The sequence below is a fragment of the Pleurodeles waltl genome, chromosome 1_1, assembly GCF_031143425.1.
Source record: "Pleurodeles waltl isolate 20211129_DDA chromosome 1_1, aPleWal1.hap1.20221129, whole genome shotgun sequence".
NCBI classification, from domain to species: domain Eukaryota; kingdom Metazoa; phylum Chordata; class Amphibia; order Caudata; family Salamandridae; genus Pleurodeles; species Pleurodeles waltl.
The window spans coordinates 598,265,538-598,289,981 of NC_090436.1; positions in this window are offsets into that span (position 1 = coordinate 598,265,538).

Consider the following 24,444-nt stretch of genomic DNA (forward strand, 5'->3'; position numbering starts at 1 on the left):
TTCCATTGGCGGTACACACCGCTGCGCTCAAAATACACACACATCTCCAGAACACCGCCACATTGGACAATTTGAAATACACACACCTGATACACATACACACACCACTCCCACACAATCAATACTATATAAAACACACACCCACATCACCAACAAACCCTTACGACAAAAAATGTAGACGAAGGCCAGAGAGACAGCACAGCATAGACAACCCCACCATACAGAGGCATACAACACCATCACCCACACTACTTCCAGCACAAAACACCACACACCACTACATATCTCAACACTTATCACCACATACACCACCCCACACATCACCTACACCACCCCATGGCACGGCAAAGACACCCCAGGTTCTCGGAGGAGGAGCTCAGGGTCATGGTGGAGGAAATCGTAAGGGTAGAGCCACAGCTATTTGGCTCAGAAGTGCAGCACACCTCCATTGCTAGGAAGATGGAGCTATGGAGAAGAATAGTCGACAGGGTCAACGCAGTGGGACAGCACCCAAGAAATCGGGACGACATCAGGAAGAGGTGGAACGACCTACGGGGGAAGGTGCGTTCTGTGGTCTCCAGACACAACATCGCAGTACAGCGAACTGGCGGCAGACCCCCACCTCCTCCCCCACAACTAACAACATGGGAGCAGGTCTTGACTATGATGCATCCTGAGGGCCTCGGAGGAGTCGGTGGAGGAATGGACTCTGGTAAGTCAAATCTTAACTATTATATCCCCCACCCTACCTGCATGCTATCACAGACCCCCACCCTCGCCCCCACCCCTATCACTCCAACTCCTCACAAATGTACCAATATCACAAACCACCCATCCCAACACCAAGCCCTGCATGCAAAAACAAAGCATGGACACCCATCACTAAAGCATGCCCACTGCACACACCCATAACACCCCCCTCAACCATCATCACACAAGCCCACACACAGGAATGCTAGCACTGGGGTACACGGTCACTCACCCATTGCACACCATGAAACACACAGATGCAATAATCATGCCTTTCCACCCCTGCAGGACCACTACCCAACGTCACCAGACAGGAGGGTCCAGACATTTCCACCCCACCCACAGAAGAGGCCCACAGTGATGACAGCAGCTCTGTCCACCTGGATCTAGATGACCAGCCCGGACCATCGTGGGCCTCGGGACAGTCGGTTCCCCTCACACAAGCACAGCCCACCACAGACCTTCCACCCTCTGGTAACACCAGCACAGCACCCACCCAGCGGGCCCACACCTCCGTCCCCAGGACACGTCAGTCAGCTGTGTGTCCACCACTACAGGGAACCCAGGATAACCCACCACCCCAACAACAACAGGGACCTGGGGGCAGTGATAGTGGGCACACGGTCCAGGGGACGCAGGCACAGGAACACAGGGGAACTGGGAGGGCTGCCGTGCGACAGGGGGCGGACAGGCCTAGGGAACCCACTCTCCACAAGGCCCTCTCCTCCATCATGGGAGCCTACCACCACTCCCAGGAGACGATGGCAACGGTACTGGACAAGTTTCAGGAGACCCAGCGCCTGCAGGAGGAACAGTATTTGGGCTTCAGGGAGGAACTCAGAACCATCAGCACCGCCCTTGGCACCATCGTAGGGGTGCTGAAGGAGATACTGAACACCAGGAGAGACACTGTGGCACTCCAAGGGGCCCCTGACACTAGCCTGGACGATGAACTGCCCACCACCTCTGCCGGCGCTAGTGGACAGGAGGCACCGCCACAGGACCACCACACCAGCACCCCACCCCCTGCAGACAGAGAACCACCCCACAAGCGGTCCCTGAGAACCAGGAACAAGACAGAGCACGATGCCAAGACCCCCGCCAAGAAATAAGACCACCCTGATTGTCATCCTACTGTCCCACTTTGTAACCCTGTCCATATTGGAACTGCCCCAGCTCCACTTCCTATGCCCATATGGGCAATGCACCTGTGAGACTAATAGACTGGACTCTGCCATGGACATTCCTCCACCATCACCCCTCACCATTTTAAACCCCCCTCCAATATTGAGCACTTCAATAAACACCCTTGAAGCACAAAACAATCTGGAGTCAGTCTGTGATTTAGAAAATGTATATTAGCAATGACAGTGACAAAATGCGTTTTCAAATGTAATGTCAACATACCTATGTCACACATCTCAAGTCCATGAGGAATCTAAGCAGATGACAGACGTTGGAAACCACACCTGTGAAACCGTAATGGAAATGTACAACTCAGTTACCATATACTGGTTGAAAGCGACAGACAGGATAGTGGTAGAAGTGTGAAATGGGATGTGAGGTAACTGCGCTGGCGTTGTACACCGTCGCGGTAGGCGGCCGAAGACCGCGGCGCAATGCTGCATTGGTTAACATTGGACCCTATGGGTCCCAGGAGCCAATGACAAAGTGCGCGGGCGGTGATGATGCGCACCGCCGCGGTTGTCACCGCAGCGGACGTGACCGCCATTTTCTATCTGTTCAATCAATCAATACTTGATCTTCGACAGGAGAGGACCTACACTGCAAGTGCTGCTGTGCCCTCGGTCTGGAAGAGACAATGGCTCGTGCGTCTGGGGAAAGGGCCCCTGCCTTCACTGCAGAGGAGTTGGAGAAGCTCGTTGACGGGGTCCTCCCCAGTACACGCTACTCTACGGTCCTCCAGACCAACAGGTAAGTACACAGGGAGCACGTTGTATGGGCTATGCCTGAGTGGAGAGGGCTGGTTGTAAGAAGGAAGGGGCCACAGTTCTGCGTGCATGAAGGACTGTGAATGCATGTGCCACATGGCAAGGCTAGGGATGTGGGGCACTCACTTCGACGTTGCAGTTGCTAATGACTTCTCTTCTTCCCCTGTACATTTCATGTAGGTCAGCGCCCACCAGAAGAAAGATATTTGGCGTGCCATCGCCAAGGACGTCCGGACCCTGGGGGTCCACCACAGACAGAGCACCCACTGCCGTAAAAGATTGGAGGACATTCGCCGCTGGAGCAAGAAGGCGGCGGAGGCTCAGCTGGGGATGGCCTCCTAACGTGGGAGGGGTGCCCATCGCACCATGACCCCACTGATGTTCCGGATCCTGGCGGTGGCCTACCCTGAGCTGGATGGGTGCTTGAGGGCATCACAGCAGACACAAGGGGATGAGTACAACATCATTCTGCGGACTTTGCGTGCAGTGAAGGTGTCTGGGTGGGGGAGGAGGGCTTTGGGTTCCCCTAGGCCAGGGCGAGTTCCGTAGGCTAGGCCCCTCCGTAATGCAGGCCATGTGGCACTCCACCCCACCTCTGTAGAGTGCCAAGTACAGGTATACATGCCCCTGTGTCATCTATGTGTGCAGATGTCCACCATAGCCATGTAGGCCATATCCCAGGAACTGCATCTGTAGAGCCCAACAGCGCGGCGTAGTGCAGGGGGCTGCTGTGTCTGTATTGTCCGCCAATGGTAGTGGTAATCCATGCACTCAACCTGTCTTTCCTCTGTCGCCCCCCCTTTTTGTGGTCTCCCTGTTCTTGTGTGCATCAGCATCATCAGGCGGAGGTACAGTGGCATCAGAGCACGAGGGAGCTGCCTCCCACATGGCCATGGAGGGCCACACCACGGACTCTGAATACACCAGTGGGACGGACGGCGAGGGGAGCTTCACGGCGGTCACAGGATCAGCAACCAGCGACATGGACTCGTCCTCCAATGGGAGCTCCCTTGTGGTGGCGGCAAAATCTGTTCCCCCCACTTCTACAGGTACAGCCGCCACCTCCACTACCAGCACCGCCTTCCCAGCAGCCCCTCAGCCTTCGCCTCGTGCCCGCTCACCCAGGAGGGTGGGCATCACCTTCGCCCCAGGCACCTCAGCCCCTGCCCCTGTCACCTCTGCTGCCCTCAGTGAGGAGGCCATTGACCTCCTCAGGTCACTCACTGTTGGACAGTCTACCATTTTGAATGCCATCCAGGGTGTAGAAAGGGAATTGCAACACACAAATGCATTCCTGGAGGGCATTCATTCTGGTCAGGCTGCCCTTCATCGAACCGTTCAGACTCTGGCCTCAGCACTGATGGCAGCTATTGTCCCTGTGTCTAGCCTTCCCCCTCCAACTTCCTCCACCCAGACCCAATCCCCTGTACCCCAGCCTATCCCAAGCACACCACCGGACCAGCATGCACACACGTCAACGCACAAGGGAAGTTCAGGCAAACGTAAGCACCACACATCCCACAGGCTCTCACGCAAGCATCACACACATACAGACACAGCAACATCCACTGCCTCCACTGTGTCCCCCTCGTCGTCATCTCCCTCCTCCCTCCCAGTCTCGTCTACACTCTCACCTGCATGCACTACCACTACAGCTACTAGGTCCCGCACCAGCACACCCACCACCACACCCCGTTCACGTGCATTCACCACCCCCACTACCATTTACACGTCCCCTGTGTCATCTCCTAGTGTGTCTGTGATGCCCCCTCCCAAAGTACACAAAGGCAGGCACACACCCACCCAACATACATCCACCTCACGACAGCCTCCAGCGCATGCACCTGCACCCAAAGCCACAAAAGTTACACCTCCTACAACCACCTCCTATCCTCCACTCCCAGACCCCCTCCAGCTACCCGTACCAGTGTTCCTAAGAAACTTTTACTGACCAAGCCTGACCTCTTTCCCACCCCCCCTCCAATTCATAGGTCCCGTACTAGCACCTCAGCCAAAAAATCTCCGGGACCAGTGGTGCCTGTTATTAGAGGTATGTGGAGTACACTGGGCACCAGGGCAGCCAGTGTGACATGGAGCCACAGCACAGCCAGTCCCCCTCCTGTGAAACACCAGAAGTTGGACAGTGCCCGGGGGGAGTGGGGGAAGACTCCAGCCAGCAAAGCTGCTCACAAGGGTCCCGGGGGGAGTGTCCACTCAGCTGTGACCCCCTCCCAAGGTGGGGAAGGGGCAGAAGAAATCGCCAAAGTCTGGGAGGAGCAGCACGGCGGAGAAGACCGCCATCATCCCCACTGCCCAGGAGGCCGTCGCCAGCCCAATCGTCAGTGGCCAGGAGGCCACCGCCAGAGTCAGTGCCCAGGAGGGCAGCCCCATCGTCAGTGGCCAGGAGGCCACCGCCAGAGTCAGTGCCCAGGAGGGCAGACCAATTGTCACTGGCCAGGAGGCTACCGCCAGAGTCAGTACCCAGGAGGGCAGCCCCATCGTCAGTGGCCAGGAGGCCACCGCCAGAGTCAGTGCCCAGGAGGGCAGCCCCATCGTCAGTGGCCAGGAGGCCACCGACCAGAGTCAGTGCCCAGGAGGGCAGCCCCATCATCAGTGGCCAGGAGGCCACCGCCAGCCACAGCCCAGCTGCCCAGGAGGGCCCCGGCAGACACAGCCCAGCTGCCCAATGAAGGACCGCCAGCCCCAGCCCATCTGGGCAATGAAGGACCGCCATGGCAAGCACCGCTGAACAGGTCAGAAACTGCAAACTCAAGCACCGCTGAACAGGGCACAGACCGCCATGGCAAGCACCGCTGAACAGGGCAAGCACCGCTGAACAGGGCAAAGACCGCCATGGCAAGCACAGCTGAACAGGTCAGAAACTGCAAACTCAAGCACCGCTGAACAGGGTAAAGACCGCCATGGCAAGCACCGCTGAACAGGGCAAGCACCGCTGAACAGGTCAGAAACTGCAAACTCAAGCACCGCTGAACAGGGCAAAGACCGCCATGGCAAGCACCGCTGAACAGGGCAAGCACCGCTGAATTGGGCAAGGACCGCCAACTCAAGCACCGCTAGCCCATGAGCGGCAGGGGCAGTGACGCAACTGGGACCGTCACGGGGAGAGTGATGCACTCTGGGCACCAGTTCCCCTCCAGAACCAGTGGAGACATGCATCCACTACCTCTGTCCTTAACAGGATGAAGCACTCTGGGCACCAATCCCCCTCCAGAACCAGTGGAGACATGCATCCACTACCTCTGTCCTTAACAGGATGAAGCACTCTGGGCACCAGTCCCCCTCCAGAACCAGTGGAGACTGTTATCCACTTGAGTGACTGTGGCTTTGCACTCCCCAGGATTGAACAGTGGGCAAACCACCCACTGTAAAGACTTGAGAGACTGTGGCTTTGCACTCCCCAGGATTGAACAGTGGGCAAACCACCCACTGCAGAGACTTGAGAGACTGTGGCTTTGTACTCCCCAGGGTGGTGCCGTGGGCAAACCACCCACTGTGAGACTTGAGAGACTGTGGCTTTGCACTCCCCAGGATGGTACAGTGGGCAACCCACCCACTGTAGAGACTTGAGAGACTGTGGCTTTTCACTCCACAGGATACATCAATGGGAATGGAGCCCCCTCGTGGATCTGGCGTGGTGCACTCATACGGCTGAGGTGCCCCCCCTTCCCTTCCCCCTGAGGTGCCTGTTGTATTTCTATCTGATGCCCCGGCAGTGTTCTCTCCATTTTGATCAGGTATCTGATGTGGGCCTCGCCCATGCATTTTGGGCCCAGTGGTCCACAGACAATGAATGGTGCATTACCTGCACTACTAATCATGATGTATATTTTGTTGAATGTGTATATATATCTGTATATATTTGGTTACTTTATTTTGTTATATTACAATGGTTGAACTCATTTCCTTTTGTCTTTGCATTCTTCCGGGGGGGTTGGGGGTTATTGCTGTAATGTTTGGATATGCATTGGTGTGTGTGTTGTAGTGGGTGAGGGTCGGGTGAGGGGGTTGTGTGTGTGTGTGTCCATGTCTTTTGCCTCACCCTCCCCTATGTCGTAGGTGCAGTACTCACCGTTGTCTTCGCCGCCGGCATTGATGATGGTCGTATAGGAGCAGGAAGACTATCGCAGGGAGAATTTGGAGTTCCAGCTCCATGGTGCCCTCCTTCCTCGTGGAGTGTGTAGAGGTGAGCGTCTTCCCTTTGAAATGTCTGTTTCCGCTGTGTTTTTATCCGCAGTGAATCCGCCCCGGAAAAGGTGGCGGATTGGTAGGTTGTGATACGGTGGGCGGTACATTGTCTCCCGCCTGTCTGTTGGCGGTGACCATCAAGCTGTTTGTCTGTACCGCCGTGGCGGTCGGAGTGTTAAAGTGGCTGTTTTTTTTGCTGGTTTCCGCCACGGTCATAATTCCTTTTTTTTTACCGCCGGCCTGTTGGTGGTCTTACCGCCGCTATAACACCGTCCACCAGGGTTGTAATGACCCCCATTGTGTGATCCTAAGCATATATTTTTTTCACAAAACCTCTTTTTCCTTCTTTATACCATATTAAAGCACCTTCAAATATGTGAGTTCAGGGTGTACTCTGTCTAAAAAAAAGTCTTGTGTTAGGTTTAATAAACTATGATATTGCTCCATGCATAAAAAGAATTTAGGGCACATCTAGGGTGCAAATGACAATTGACTTGCCTGTTGTTCACGACTATCATTGTCATCATGGTGGTGGGAGGGGGGTGAATGTTTCTAAGTTTATGTCTGAAAACTATCACTTTTAATAAATGTCTTTTGTTTGTTTAAAAATGCACTTTTTTAATTTTCAAAAGTCTTTATTATATTTTTACATTATATCCTTTGCTTGATTCATATGGCAAATTATTTTCAAGACTCGGCTTGTGGACGGGCTCTTAGAGCTAAGCCAGGTTACTGGCCCAGCTCTGGCTCAACTCCCTCCATTGGCTTGACTACCTCTAATTAAGGAAAGCCTGACACTAAATATCTGAAAAGAACAGTCCCTGCTCAAGTCTAGAAAATCATTGAAAACCTGGCTATTATTTCCTATATAATGTCTGTTCTAACCCCTCCTCCCCTTATACCTGCAGTTGGCTAGCTAATGGTCTGATAGCGCCAAGAGATTATACTAGGGGGCTTATTTACAAGGAATTTGTGTCACCGCAGCATCATCTTTTCTGATGCTGTGGTGGTGCCTAAACAACTCCATATTCACAAAGTGACCCTAGAGGTCTCGAAATTAACTTTTTTCACTCCAGTGTCATTTTTTAATTGCGTCAGCCACAGACTCCTAAAAAAAAAGATGCTGCTTTGAAGCAGATATATGTACAAGCTTCTCGAAAAATGATGCTCACTTAGGAAAGGTTGCGCTAAGCCTGACTAGCTTCAAATTTTAATGTCTGGTCAGACCAAGCGTTAAAATGACTCTATGGTACAGGTACATAAGGAGAAATACACACAAACACTCTGGCAGCCTGGAGGACAATATGGATTTACTCCTACTACAGCCTAGGGAACCAAGGAGACCACTGGAACCCTCACCATCATTACCACAGCCACCAACACCATCACATCCACTACCACCCGCACGGCAAAGGCAGTGCAGGAGAAAGGAGCGCATCTACCTCCATTGGATATCCCTGATTGCCCTCAGGGAGGAAGAGGTCAGCACCTTTCACCAGCTGTGCGGGGAATCCATCATCCAACTGTTCCACCTCATTGTGCCCAGACTGCAGGCTATGGTTGACAGGGTGACCAACATACCACCACTGACCAAGCTCCTGGCCATGCTACATATGCTTGCATCAGGCTCCTTCCAGACCACTGCAGCACAAGTGGGAGAAGTATCACAGTCATCCCTGTCAGCATTCCATCATCCACCTCACATCCCACCACATTCTCTTCCCTAAAACCCAGCAACTGCAGCACAAAATTAAACAAGGCTTCTACTACATTGCTGGATTCCCGCATGTGCTGGGTGCCATGGACTGCACACCTGTACAGCTCATTCCTCCTACTACTGTATACTTGAAGACTTATACAGGAACTGGAAACATACCCACTCAATGAATGTTCAAGCCATCATTGACCATTGTGGGTTCATCCTGAATGTGGTGGCCAAATACCCGGGCAATTTACATGATGCCTACATCATCCGGCAGTCCATCATTAACAAGAAATTCCAGGATGGAAATGGCCTGCTTGTAAGTAAGCAAACAGCAAGTAACTAACTGACACAATAACAAATAGATATGGGGAACACAATACACAGATAACTGTCTGCCTGCAAAGGTAGGGAATGCAGGATGAGGCCTCTGACACATATATGCACCATGCTCCAGGACACATATTTAATGCAAAACACCCTGACATACAGGTGAAGACATCTCAACCCAGTTTTGGAAATTTTGCATGATGTAGAGGCACACCGCCATACACGGCAGCTAGAAAATCTGCCCAACATCTCTGTGTGCAAGGGAGGTGTACACTGGGTGGTGGGCACATGCAACACACATGGGCCATCAGCTGTGCTCACACATCAAGGACTAGGGGTCTCATGTACAAGGCCCTACCAACACAATGTGCCATTAGAGCAACATTCTACTCACGCTCTGTTAGCACAGTGTGTCAATTCATATTTACAAGGCCATGCAAAGCTATCTTGATTGGATTTTCATGGCCTTGTAAATATGGACACCTTTCACACATAACACAATGTGAATGGGGCATTCCATTGGGTTTTGCCTGGGGTGTACCCATGCAACACCTATTGTAGATGAAGGCATCTGATGTATTCCCAGATTTACAAGGCTGGGAATGCAGCAGAATCTTACTCAACCAGGGGTGACGCACAAGGAGAAATATATTTATTCCTTCCTGTCTCATCCTTCTACTATGTGTGCTGCAGACACACAGAAAGAGGGAAACACCTCTTATGATTGTGTTTGGGCAGGAAGGTGTCCCTTCCTGCACAAAATCAATCATTCACACAATGCAGGCACCCATGCACTATGTTACAAAGCTGCCAACATTGATGCTAGGCAGACATTTGTGCGTCACTCCAGGTGGAGAGGACAGAAAGATGCCATATCTTGTACAGCTGGTGCATTTATTCCCTTTCCCTGAGGTGCATGGCAGCACAGAAAGGCAGTTGCTGCTCTGTCCTGTTCCATGTGCACCCTAAATGAGGTTCCAGGAGCTAGATGACAAACCAAGGCCCATGGGCAGGTGACATGTAATTGTACAAATATAAAATGGTATCTAAAATAACTACCATCTCACATGTGTGAAGTGTAATGCTACACACAGACATCATTTACCATGCTTCTGAGGCAGCAGTCTTGGCTAGAAGGTGATCCCACATACACAAATTATATCCTGAAAGCAAAGAAGAAAACCTACAACCCCTGAAGCAAGTGTGAATGTGTACTTGCTAGCTATCTTGTGTGTAGGTCTAGTTGTATAGACCCCTAATCTGTGGGAGGCCTCAAGTATTGTGTACCAGTTCCCTTTCTTAGAGATGTATCACAGTGCAGTAAGTTGTGTAGCTGGACTACAGATAACCACCAACAAAATGGCAGGATACATGTGTTGTGTGCACAAATTATGCACAATGCTGTCACACATGCACACAATGTTTACTCACTGTGACATGCAACCATGAATTGGGAAATGGCAGTTGTCACATCATGCCACTCAGTTGGGATGTGTGAGTGCAAACTGTGTGGATGCCAACATGTCAACTGTCATGGACAAATGTAGGACAAACAAAGGCATTGACAACTGTAATGTATGGCAACACCAACATCTGGGGATGTGCATGGACCTATACATGTGTTTGTGTCAGCCATGTCTGGCATGTCATCAACAACCTAGGCAGGACCTACAAAAAAGATTCAGATCCGCATACTGTCCCACCACACATGTATTGTGAACACAAAAAAATTAAGTGGACTTGAGTGATGGGAATCAGCCTCCATCTAAATCTGCTAGAAAAATATGACAGCCTAGAAGTTGAATTGAATGATGTATCTGCTCATGCACTGCTTCCGACATACCATACAGTGAGAGAACAGACCCCTGGAAACTGCAGTACACTGGCATAATCGACATATCATGTGGTCTTAATAGAGAGAAGTGCATGATAAACCAAATACACATAAACCACATGTGCAGGATGTATGCAAATACAGTAATCCAGAACAATGACATTGTTTCTTTTCTTTCACATTTCAGCTGACCAAGGATATGGCACCCAACAGTGGGCCATGACACCATTAAGAAACCCACAAATTGAGGCAGAAAAGGCTTACAACCAGGTGCATAGTCATACGAGACACATCATTGAGCATACCTCAGGTCTACTCAATGACCGGTTTCAATGCCTGGATGTTTCGGGTGGGACACTCATGTATTCCACCCCCTTGGTATGCAAGATAATATTGGCCTATGCAATTCTGCACAATATTTGTGTCATAACAAATTTCCCCTGGGATAAAGAACAGGAATCACCAAAAGCGGAGGAGGATGAGCCACCATATCAACCTGACCTCCAGAAAACTGCTGCAGGTGCACAGAGACATGCACACATTGTGCAGAACTTCTTCAGTTAAGCATATGTGACTGAAGGTATGACTACCAAACATGTAAATAAATGATTCAACTTAATATATGTCTCAGAGTGTTTGTCACAGCCCCACTTAAAAAATAAGACACCCACAACCAGGAAACCGTAAGTAGGCCACAACAGTTGTCAATCAAGTGTGAACCCTGTCATTATCCTCAAAGTACCAGACACAATGCACTGATCTCCAAAAAGTGTAGTGATTTAATGTATTGCCTATTGAACAAACATACTGAACTGAATACACACATATCCAACAATGAATTGTTGGTACAAAACGATAATGGATAGATAGAAATCACTCTGGCCCTCTTTACAACCCTGGCGGTCGGTGATAAAGCAGCGGTATTGCCGCCAACAGGCCGGCAGTAAAGAAAATGGAATTATGACCACTTCAGAAACCACCCACACAGAGAGCCACTTTTAACACATCAACCGCCAGGGCAGTAGCAACAAGCACCACGGCGGTAACCACCAACAGCCAGGCGGAAGACAATGTAACTCCCACAGTATTACAAGAGGCCTTCCTGCCACCTTTTCCCGGGCAGTACCAACGACATCAAAAGCACGGCAGAAACAGTACACAGAAGGGAAATTACTCACCTCTGGAGACTCTGGGAAGAACCACGCAGCCATGGAGCCTGAACTGCAGGTGTTCCCCATGCTGGTCTACATCCTCCTACACCAGGAATACTAACGCCGGCGACCACGATGAGTACTGCCGCCTAGCACACAAGTGAGGGGGGAGGAAAAAGAGAGTGACACACACGCAACACCCTTACCCCCCAACACCATACACAGAAACAGATGCATTAACATTACACATCTACCCCATAACCCTCAGGAATAATGCAAGGACAGAAGGAAGTGATTAAAGTGAGTTTAATAAGATACAAAACAAAAAATACGCCCTCAAAAAATCAAAACAGTATTTACATATATACAAATGGAGGGACACTGCCCAGTCCATCATGTCTGTGGGCCACAGGGCCACATCACGTAGGCCAAGGCCCCACCTTACTCCTGCTTCAACACGGAGAGAACACTGCTGCGGCATCAGGTCAAAAATAGACAGGCACCTCAGCCGGAAGATGGTACAACATGACTTGTCCTGGAGGGGGCTCCATGCTCTATGCTTGGTCCTGGGGAGTGGAAAGCCACAGTCTCTCTGGTGGGTGGTTTGCCCACTGCTTTGTCCTGGGGAGTGCAAAGCCACAGTCTCTCTAGTGGGTGGTTTGCCCACTGCTTGGTCCTGGGGAGTGCAAAGCCACAGTTTCTCTAGTGGGTGGTTTGTCCACTGCTTGGTCCTGGTGAGTGCAAAACCACAGTCTCTCCAGTGGATGTGTTGTTCCACTGGTTCTGGAGGGAGCTTTGTGCCCAGTGTGCTTCATCCTGGCAAGGAGGGGGTGAGTGGATGCCTTCTTCCACTGGTTCTGGTGGGGGCTTTGTGCCCAGTGTGCTTTATCCTGACAAGGAGGGGGTGAGTGGATACCTTCTTCCACTGGATCTGAAGGGGGCTTTGTGTCCAGTGTGGTTTATCCTGGCAAGGAGGGGGTGAGTGGATGCCTTGTTCCACTGGTTATGGAGGAGGCTTTGTGCCCAGTGTGCTTCATCCTGGCAAGGAGGGGGTGAGTGGATGCCTTCTTCCACTGGTCTGGAGGAGGCTTTGTGCCCAGTGTGCTTAATTCTGGTAAGGAGGGGGTGAGTGGATGCCTTCTTCCACTGGTTCTGGATGGGGCTTTGTGCCCTGTGATGCAGTTCTTGGGGAGTGCAAGGTCACAGTCACTCACCTGGGTGTTACTCCCACACGATTTGCAGTGGTCAGAATGCATCACAGTCCATGGAGGCGGGACCACACACTGCCCGTCTGCGGTGACGGCTGCTCCGTGGTGGCGGTGCTGGTGGCAGTGCTGGGAGTGGTGGGAGGAGGCTCCAGCCCTTCCCCTGCAGCCTCAGACAGCTGTCCACTGGGGCTGCTGCAGTGGTGCTGGTGGCGGTGCTGGCAGTGGTGGGGGGAGGCTTCAGCCCTTCCCCTGCAGCCTCGGACGACTGCCCACTGGGGCTGCTGCTGCTGGCAGTGGTGCTGGTGGTGGTGCTGGCAGTGTTGGGGGGAGGTTCCAACCCTTCCCCTGCACCCTCGGATGGCTGAAGCACCATGGTTGGTGTTGGGGGCTCACATTCAGTCCCAGCACCAGGCCTCCTGTCCTTCCAGCCTGCAGGGGCAGGCCCTTTGACCTTGCCGTCTGGTGGTGCTGCCTTGCCATGTGGCGGTGCCTCCTTGCCATGGCTCTTGCCATGTGGTGGTGCCGCCTTGCCCTTGGCCTTGCCATGTGGTGGTGCCTCCTTCCCCTTGGCAGGTGGTGGTACATCCTTCCCCTTGGCAGCTGGTGCAGGCACACTGGCAGTGCTGCTGGGTGTGTCCTTGGAGCATCTCACACCTGCAGTAGCTGTTGAAACAACTGTGGCCATGAACTTTTTGGCTGAGGTGCTAGCCTGGGTTCTGCCACTTCACAAAGCAAAACGACGTTAACGCAGAGAAAATTACTTTAATCCGGTTTATGATGTCGCAAACCGGATAAGCACCCTTTTTCCCCACAATAGCGTTAAAAAGCAGCACAAACACAGCAAAATGTGCTAAGGAGCCCCAAAATGGATCCAAGAAGCCAGGAGAGGCCCCAGGAAGACCCCAATCAACCAGCCAGGAGGACCCAGACAAGATCCAGGAGAGGGAGAAGAAGAAAAGGAAGTGTTGTTTCAGTGCAGAGGAGCAAGAAATACTGGTGAAAGAGGTGACGGAACACCAACATCAACTTTTTGTCACCTCAAAATTGCCAATTGGGAGGAGAGAGGCAATTTGGCAACAAATTGTGTACAAGATAAACAGTTTTGCAGAAGTACGGAGAACAGTCACTGAAATGCTGGCATGTCTGCAAGTGCAAGACCAAGGAAAAAATGGCAAGGATCAGAAAGGCAGTACTGCAGACTGGATGTGGGAGTCCAGCATCACAGGAGGCCCTGGACCAGATGAAGGAGATGGTGGCAGCCGTCATCCCAGAGGAGATTGTCACAGTAATTCAAGGACAGGACACCAGGAAACAACATACCTGCAGGGTAAGTTGCCTGGGGGAGAAAAATGTCTAAATGTTAACTGCAAGCAGGGGGAGGTACATACCTACTACACAATGCATGTCAGCCATGGAAATCAGGCAGTGGAAAGGGCAAAGGGGCACGGCACGGGTGCTTGGGCTGTGCAGGGGAAACCAGGGGCACAGCACAATACCTCACCAACAACCTTTGCATGGGGTATTCTGCATGCCAAGGCTGTTGGAAAGGCAAAGCCAGTCCAGGATGGTAGGGTAGAACGTAAAACTGGCCTGCTGTCACAGGGCAGCTGGTATTGTCACAACATGAGCAAGGTCTCAATTTCCAGTTTCAGGCCATATCCACAAGTGGCATGTACCATTGACAACAGTTGCCACTACCACCTGTGCTGTGCGTGCTGGTGAAGGAAAAAATTGCAGTTAGGTGCCCATGGATCAAACTCACCCAAAATAGAGGATTCAGGATGACGACGTTATCAATCCCCTGTAATTCCTAACAAAGTGTAAATCCTGTCAAATGCTCATGTCTATAGGTGCAATAAACATCAGGGGGCATATTTATACTCCGTTTGCACCGAATTTGCGTCGTTTTTTTCGATGCAAATTCGACGCAAAACTAACTCCATATTTATACTTTGGCGTTAGACGCGTCTAGCGCCAAAGTTCATGGAGTTAGCGTCATTTTTTTGCGTGAACACCTTCCTTGCGTTAATGAGATGCAAGGTAGGCGTTCCCGTCTTAAAAAATGACTCCCAGGCATGTGCGTGGTATTTATACTCCCGGGCAAAAATGACGCCCGGGAGTGGGCGAGGCAAAAAACCCCGCATTTGCGCCTCTTTTTAACGCCTGGGTCAGGGCAGGCGTTAAGGGACCTGTGGGCTCAGAATGAGCCCAGAGGTTCCCTCCCCTGCCCCCAGGGACACCCCCTGCCACCCTTGCTCACCCCAGGAGGACACCCAAGGATGGAGGGACCCATCCCAGGGAAGAAAAGGTAAGTTGTGGTGAGTATTTTTTTTTATTTTTTTTTGTGGCATAGGGGGGCCTGATTTGTGCCCCCCTACATGCCACTATGCCCAATGACCATGCCCAGGGGACAGAAGTCCCCTGGGCATGGCCATTGGGCAAGGGGGCATGACTCCTGTCTTTGCTAAGACAGGAGTCATGTTAATGGCGTCTGGGCGCCCAAAAAAAATGGCGCAATTCGGGTTAAGACGATTTTTTTTCCTCAGCCTGACTTGCCCCATTTTTGGACGCCCAAACGCCATTTTTCCCTACGCCGGCGCTGCCTGGTGTACGTGTTTTTTTTTCACGCACACCAGGCAGCGCCGGTCGGCTAACGCCGGCTAACGCCATTCAATAAATGCGGCGCCCGCATGGCGCTTCAGAATGGCGTTAGCCGGCGCTAATTTTTTTGCCCCAAAACTGCGTTAGCGCAGTTTTGCGTCAAAAAGTATAAATATGGCCCCAGGTATTGTTACTTATATTATGAAGTACACAGCAGTAATGTCATACCCATGCTGCACATTCCAGGGTCCACCCCGTGCCTGTGTTACAATAGCTGCAATGCCACCTTGCAACATCCAACTGTCATACTGCTAAGACAACAGCATTGAGGGGGAGGACATTTGTGTCTAGCTAGTTAAACACACCCGCACAGTCATAAGAGGAAATAGAGCACTGCCAGGCCCATCAGTGCAATCCAATGTAGCACACATTTGCAAAAACATCAACATGACACACTACCAATGCTGACACCTGTATCGTGCCATGCCAATGCTATACATAGTATGTGCTTGGTCTCAGCAACATATAGGTGTATGTGAAATATCAGAGACTGGGTCAGTCCCATATTGTTAAGTGTGGTGCAAGTGGCATCAGAACACCCACAGCCATTGCAAGGCCTCACCATGCTAATGAAAGTAGAGGGAGGGTTGAGTAGGACAAGAAGGTGGCAACATACAATTTGGACAGAACCTACATCTAGAGGATGTGACGCAGACAATTCTGCAAACTGCCCACACTACATGTGACATGCAGGTGGGGCATAGGCCTGTGAGAATGCTAATATCAATGACAGGAACAATGAACAGGAACCAAGATTACAATGTCTCACTAACAGGAAGTCAGTGACGTCACATTATAACTTCCACAACACAGACACACTAATTGCACAATATCTCATTGCAGAGGAGGATGACTCTCCTGTGGATATGCTTGTCCTGGATTTCCCTGATGACACGGATGATGAGCTGACAAACATTAGCCAGCAGACCCTCCAAGATGTCCTTGGAACTCTCCAGACCCGACCTTCGGTCACAAGGAGGAGTACAGATGCAGCAGCCATCACAGAAGACCCACCCACCACCCCAATAGTACGACCTGCCAGATCCAACCCATCTGAGGACTCTGAGGACACTGGTACCACCTTTGAGAGGACAGTAGTGGAAGTACAGTGGAAGCTGGCCAAGGAGGTGCGGGTGGGGGATGCAAAATATGGCAGCCAACCTTGAGGGGATGTGCACGTGCATGATGTCATCTGCAGAACAGTCAGGAGCCATGCAAGTGCTACAATCTCTCCTGCAAGGACTACAATAATGTGTGAGGGATTTCACCGCAGCACTTAGGGAGTTGCCACAACAACTGGCATCCCAAACCTTTCACTGCGTGCACAAATGCAATCATGACCCCCTCAGGGCCGACCTGGCTGCCTACCACAGTGATGTAACTGCTATACTCAAGAACCAGAATCTCCTCCTTGCTACAGTAATGCCCTTAATAGCCCCACAGTTGGCAGCTACTGGGAATTCTGACTCCACATCTTCAAACACTGAAGTGTGTGTTGCCCTTTCAAACCCACCACCACCAAGGGCAGAGGAGACGACACACACATCAGAAGATGAAGACGTGGAACAGATCACCTTTACCTGTAGGAGTACCCGGTAGCACAAATTCATGCCACATGGGAACTGATTTCCTAGGTCCTGTGCGTGTTATCAAGCCGGTCTTGCTACAGTTGGCAACATGCACTGTTCTCCAGCAGACTGTTTACCTTACCACTATGCACTGCAATTGTCTCTCACTACCTCATTGGCAATTCATGTTCCTCTGCACTGAATGACACTTCACCACAGCATGTCCAGAATCCAATACAGGAATCAAATGATGACAGATTTAAAAACACACCAAACTTTACAACACATTGGGAACCATAGTTAGCTTGAGTGGTGGGTGCAATGGATGGCAGATGCATAGAGAAGTAGCTTTGTTGTAGCTGCCAATCTGACAGCTCATTTGGAATTGGGAATAACCATGTCAATAATGGGATTCTGATGGAACACAAATGCAAATACTAAATTGACACTGTACACCCATGCAAAGGCCCTGATCCCCAAGCATATGACATATACTGTAAAGGAGTACCTAAAACTTTATTTTACAGTAAGAAAGGAAACTTAAACTAGGCGAAACACCTTAACTAACCTAACCTATCCTAACTATACATTACCCACATCTGGCCCTAACTACCCTAAGCTAAACTTACTTACCACATTTAAATAAACACTCTAAATATCAACCCCCCCCACACCCGTTATATGATGGGGCACATGTAGGACAACATACACTAACCTAAACACATACCAACTCATCCTAAACAAATATATATTTTTTTGAATTTTTATTTTTATTTTTTATATTTTTTGGTATTTTCTTTATACACATGAACCCCAACATCATCCACCACCCACCCACCCATAAAAAAACATGTAATAAGATAACACCCTAGACCCCCCAACCCACATCTACTAACTAAACTAACAGCCTACTCTAACCTAACACTAAGCCCCCTAAACCCACAGAAAAAAAGAATGAGGAAAGGGGAGGGAGGGAATCATGGGTGAGGATCCAAAAGTCACAAATTGGCCCTCCGCAGGATCTTCTAAATACCCTGCAGTCTCCTGCTATTGTGGGACACCTCCTGCTGCAGCCTGTCCATCCTGCACAACATTTGTTGCATGTCACGTTTTAGTGTCTGTAAATCTCGATTGTCCACTACAGCAGCTAGGGTTGTCTGTGTACCACTTGTAGACACTGGTGCTGGTACCGGTGCCGTGGTTGGAGGGGGAGATGCAGGACGTGCTGCTTGTGGGCCCCAGGAATGGGATGTATTTCCTATGCTATTACAAGGAACCAATCTATTCCCCAGTTGTTTTAAAACATGTCTGAACAGTACTCATGGCCATGCATACAAAGCTCTTCCTAACCTCTGCTAATATCTTATGCAGATATTTCTACTTCGTTTGTGCAGCATTTGCATTATTTCTGGATGCAAAAGTATAGCACACTTGCTACAATCAACATTTTTGTGCCAATTTCCATAGCTGTAGCGTAAACAAATGAAGCAAATGCAACACAAAAAAAGAAAAAACATCTGGCCCTAAGCTCATTGTTTCTGTCTGTTTACGTCTGGACAGATCATCTTTCACATTGCAAACCCAATTGTGCCAGGATGCTACCAGATTGCAGTAGCACAAAACAGGTTAATCTCGTGGCTTTTTGGAGTAGGCGTGGAAATCCTATCATTGAGTAGCATGGCCCAACACCATTTTTGCCCTGGGCGCAATTGCTGGTACTGGGCTAGTGCAGTTACCATCTGTGTCACTTTATAGCCAAACAATTTTGTAAAGTGAATGGCTCATCATGGGATCCCTGCTCTTTGTGAATGCATGGTCACAAACTATTTATTAGCATGATGTTGTGCAAGGGACCACTGACTGCTTCCATTGTACCATTTAAGTGACGAAATAGGTTGGTATTTTACTTTTGGTTCACCCCTGCTGATATACTGCAGCATATGTACAATTATTAACTTCTGAAGGCTATCACAGAAGCTGTGGTATGCTAAGATCAGTAGGCCAGCATTCCTGTGAGTGCCGCCATTCCCAAGGTGCTTTCAAATAGAGACCTACCTCATCAAGATTGCAGAAGCAGGACATTTGCTAACCCAAGTTTTGATTGGCGGACAGTGTCAGTTTGGTTGTATTACCACAGATCGCTCAACTTGGCAATTCTAAGTTGATGACTGTGGCAAAGTGTGATTTACAATACCTGATATAGGCACATAGGGCCCAGAGTAACACATTTTGGCCCATAATTATACTTTTTTCGTGCCTCTTTTGCATTGTTTTTTGACGAAAAATCGACACAAACTTCCAAATTCAATTGTATTTTGTACGTTTGTGCTGCTTTTACATCAAAAAAATGATGCAAATGCGGAGCCAAATAAGGATAAATATGGGCCTCCATGTGCAATGACTACACCTGTGCCCATGCATTCTGTCACGGATGATCAAATTAGACACTGTCAGCATACATTTTTGTTGTTGTTTTGAATCAGATAAATGGCCAACCCATGTTTAGAGTAACATTGTCATCAAGTAACACACAGGATCCCTGCCATCATGTTGTCATAGGGGGCATATATGGCTCTGGGTACACTGCCAATGTGGCATATGTAACCTACATACAACACTGGCACACATATAATGGACCATTGAAAGCACAATAATTCCTGAACGCAAATCAACCCACATGAGCATCACACTGTAACTCATTGTCCCTTGATGCATAAGCCACAATATCTGAGTCACTGGTATTGCAGTGCACCAGAAATGTGGCATTGCATGTCTCTCAAAATTACAAATGCTGAAATGGAGTACCCTCTAGAATTAATTAAGCACAAAAGTGAGCAATCATGTTTGGCACCACATGATTGTTAGGGCCAGTGCATGTGTGCATATGTGTGTCTATCACTCACTGGAGTGACAGTGTCAATGCATGTTTGCAGTAGTATGTCTATTGGTGTGTCTACATGCCTGATGTGCAGCTCTATCATATCAAATGTCACACACAGTAATTTGTTGTTCCAAGTTTTGTACAGTGAGCAGACATTGAGCACATATCACCCTTCAATGTTTTACAGGTGAATCAGCCCCCTATACAATTGGTGAAGTGGCTCGATTTACGGACCCAGACGTATCCATATTAGTGTTAATATGTTTGTCCTGTGTTGTGTTTGAAGCTGTTATGTGATTGACTCCTGTGTGTTGGACTCATTGCAAGGTATGATGTGCTGGCACGTGATCTGATATGTGACTTGACTGGCGGTTGACATTTTGGGCCATATGTACGAACACATTTTCCCATAGACACAGAATGGGTAAAACCCTTTGCTACATCTGGCCGTTTGTTCTATGTTAGAGTTAGACATTCTGCGGAGGAGAGTCATATATTGGGTCGAGTGCTGCGCTATAGGCATGGGCAGGTGAACTAGGTGATTTGTTGCTACATGTATGCCAATAATTAATTCGGAGGTGGCCAGTGTCATAATTTAGTCAGCAAGTCATACCTTGATTCACACAGACCAGTGATGCATAAGTTTTACACACAGACTTGAGCATCCCTGTTAAGTAATGAACATGTAGGACTGTATGGGTGACATTCCAGCAGCATCTAGATCCACATGTTGTACTCCATTTATGTGGCACTTGAGTGAAATGTCATAGGTTGGCATGCAGGTCAAAGCCAGATTGGTGCTTGCATCAATGTGCTTGATTTTGGAAATGAGTCAGTGAGATCCAATTATGTTGACAATTGTCCACAATTAGAAAAAATAAATGTAGATGTGATTGTCCAATCATTGGCTCACAGGCCCTGAATCATAATTTTGTTTGTGCTGCATTACTATCATCTGTTGACGCCAAAGCAGCACTAATTTACAAGATTAAGTTGTCTTTGGTAAGTTTGTGCAGCTTTTGCGTCAACAAATGATGGTTATGCGTTGCAAAAGTTGTATAAATCAGGGCTGCAGTTTTTTCAACTTGCATTCCACATATCCACAAACATTGCACGCAGCATATCACAAAATCTGCTACTGTCACTCCAGAGCATTGTACTGTACACATTAGTCAAATTTGTACTCACCAACAGGGCCACCAATCACCACACCCAGGAGATCCAGCAGGTCCTGCTCTCGGGCCACCAGGTCAGCCGAGTGATGCTTCAACTGGTGGTCTTTGAGCTGGCTTTAAAGATTCTTCTTAGGTTGAACAGCACCTTTCCCCACCTGAGCCTCCTTGACTCCACGTGATACCCCTGTATCACCCAGCCCCCAGCCTCCAACATCAGGGGGAGGAAGTGGCACACCAGCCACACAAAAGCCGCTAGCCCCTCCTCACCCATTCGCCCCAGACGTGGCCTTCCCAACATCTCAAATAAAATAGGATAGGAAAGGGTAAAGAGGGAAAAACAGGGAAAGTAGGCATGAAAAGGAAACTTAACTAACCCACAGACAGCCCAACAACACTCCAACTAACAATACCCACAAACACACTCCCAACTGTACAAAGACAAATCTAATCACAATAAATGACAAAGAAACACTCACACAGATTAACACAGACACTTACAAAACACCAGAATACAATAGCAATAGCACACAGGAGACAAAAACACAATATTCACAGAGACAACTCAAGACACAGACACACAGTCTAGAATAATCACAGACTGCAAAGTGAAAGTGAAAGGCAGTACCAACGACATCAAAAGCACGGCAGAAACAGTACACAGAAGGGAAATTACTCACCTCTGGAGACTCTGGGAAGAACCACGCAGCCATGGAGCCTGAACTGCAGGTGTTCCCCATGCTGGTCTACATCCTCCTACACCAGGAATACCAACGCCGGCGACCACGATGAGTACTGCCGCCTAGCACACAAGTGAGGGGGGAGGAAAAAGAGAGCGACACACACGCAACACCGTTACCCCCCCAACACCATACACAGAAACAGATGCATTAACATTACACATCTACCCCATAACCCTCAGGAATAATGCAAGGACAGAAGGAAGTGATTAAAGTGAGTTTAATAAGATACAAAACAAAAAATACGCCCTCAAAAAATCAAAACAGTATTTACATATATACAAATGGAGGGACACTGCCCAGTCCATCATGTCTGTGGGCCACAGGGCCACATCACGTAGGCCAAGGCCCCACCTTACTCCTGCTTCAACACGGAGAGAACACTGCTGCGGCATCAGGTCAAAAATAGACAGGCACCTCAGCCGGAAGATGGTACAACATGACTTGTCCTGGAGGGGGCTCCATGCTCTATGCTTGGTCCTGGGGAGTGGAAAGCCACAGTCTCTCTGGTGGGTGGTTTGCCCACTGCTTTGTCCTGGGGAGTGCAAAGCCACAGTCTCTCTAGTGGGTGGTTTGCCCACTGCTTGGTCCTGGGGAGTGCAAAGCCACAGTTTCTCTAGTGGGTGGTTTGTCCACTGCTTGGTCCTGGTGAGTGCAAAACCACAGTCTCTCCAGTGGATGTGTTGTTCCACTGGTTCTGGAGGGAGCTTTGTGCCCAGTGTGCTTCATCCTGGCAAGGAGGGGGTGAGTGGATGCCTTCTTCCACTGGTTCTGGTGGGGGCTTTGTGCCCAGTGTGCTTTATCCTGACAAGGAGGGGGTGAGTGGATACCTTCTTCCACTGGATCTGAAGGGGGCTTTGTGTCCAGTGTGGTTTATCCTGGCAAGGAGGGGGTGAGTGGATGCCTTGTTCCACTGGTTATGGAGGAGGCTTTGTGCCCAGTGTGCTTCATCCTGGCAAGGAGGGGGTGAGTGGATGCCTTCTTCCACTGGTCTGGAGGAGGCTTTGTGCCCAGTGTGCTTAATTCTGGTAAGGAGGGGGTGAGTGGATGCCTTCTTCCACTGGTTCTGGATGGGGCTTTGTGCCCTGTGATGCAGTTCTTGGGGAGTGCAAGGTCACAGTCACTCACCTGGGTGTTACTCCCACACGATTTGCAGTGGTCAGAATGCATCACAGTCCATGGAGGCGGGACCACACACTGCCCGCCTGCGGTGACGGCTGCTCCGTGGTGGCGGTGCTGGTGGCAGTGCTGGGAGTGGTGGGAGGAGGCTCCAGCCCTTCCCCTGCAGCCTCAGTCAGCTGTCCACTGGGGCTGCTGCAGTGGTGCTGGTGGCGGTGCTGGCAGTGGTGGGGGGAGGCTTCAGCCCTTCCCCTGCAGCCTCGGACGACTGCCCACTGGGGCTGCTGCTGCTGGCAGTGGTGCTGGTGGTGGTGCTGGCAGTGTTGGGGGGAGGTTCCAACCCTTCCCCTGCACCCTCGGATGGCTGAAGCACCATGGTTGGTGTTGGGGGCTCACATTCAGTCCCAGCACCAGGCCTCCTGTCCTTCCAGCCTGCAGGGGCAGGCCCTTTGACCTTGCCGTCTGGTAGTGCTGCCTTGCCATGTGGCGGTGCCTCCTTGCCATGGCTCTTGCCATGTGGTGGTGCCGCCTTGCCCTTGGCCTTGCCATGTGGTGGTGCCTCCTTCCCCTTGGCAGGTGGTGGTACATCCTTCCCCTTGGCAGCTGGTGCAGGCACACTGGCAGTGCTGCTGGGTGTGTCCTTGGAGCATCTCACACCTGCAGTAGCTGTTGAAACAACTGTGGCCATGAACTTTTTGGCTGAGGTGCTAGCCTGGGTTCTGCCACGTCACAAAGCAAAACGACGTTAACGCAGAGAAAATTACTTTAATCCGGTTTATGATGTCGCAAACCGGATAAGCACCCTTTTTCCCCACAATAGCATTAAAAAGCAGCACAAACACAGCAAAATGTGCTAAGGAGCCCCAAAATGGATCCAAGAAGCCAGGAGAGGCCCCAGGAAGACCCCAATCAACCAGCCAGGAGGACCCAGACAAGATCCAGGAGAGGGAGAAGAAGAAAAGGAAGTGTTGTTTCAGTGCAGAGGAGCAAGAAATACTGGTGAAAGAGGTGACGGAACACCAACATCAACTTTTTGTCACCTCAAAATTGCCAATTGGGAGGAGAGAGGCAATTTGGCAACAAATTGTGTACAAGATAAACAGTTTTGCAGAAGTACGGAGAACAGTCACTGAAATGCTGGCATGTCTGCAAGTGCAAGACCAAGGAAAA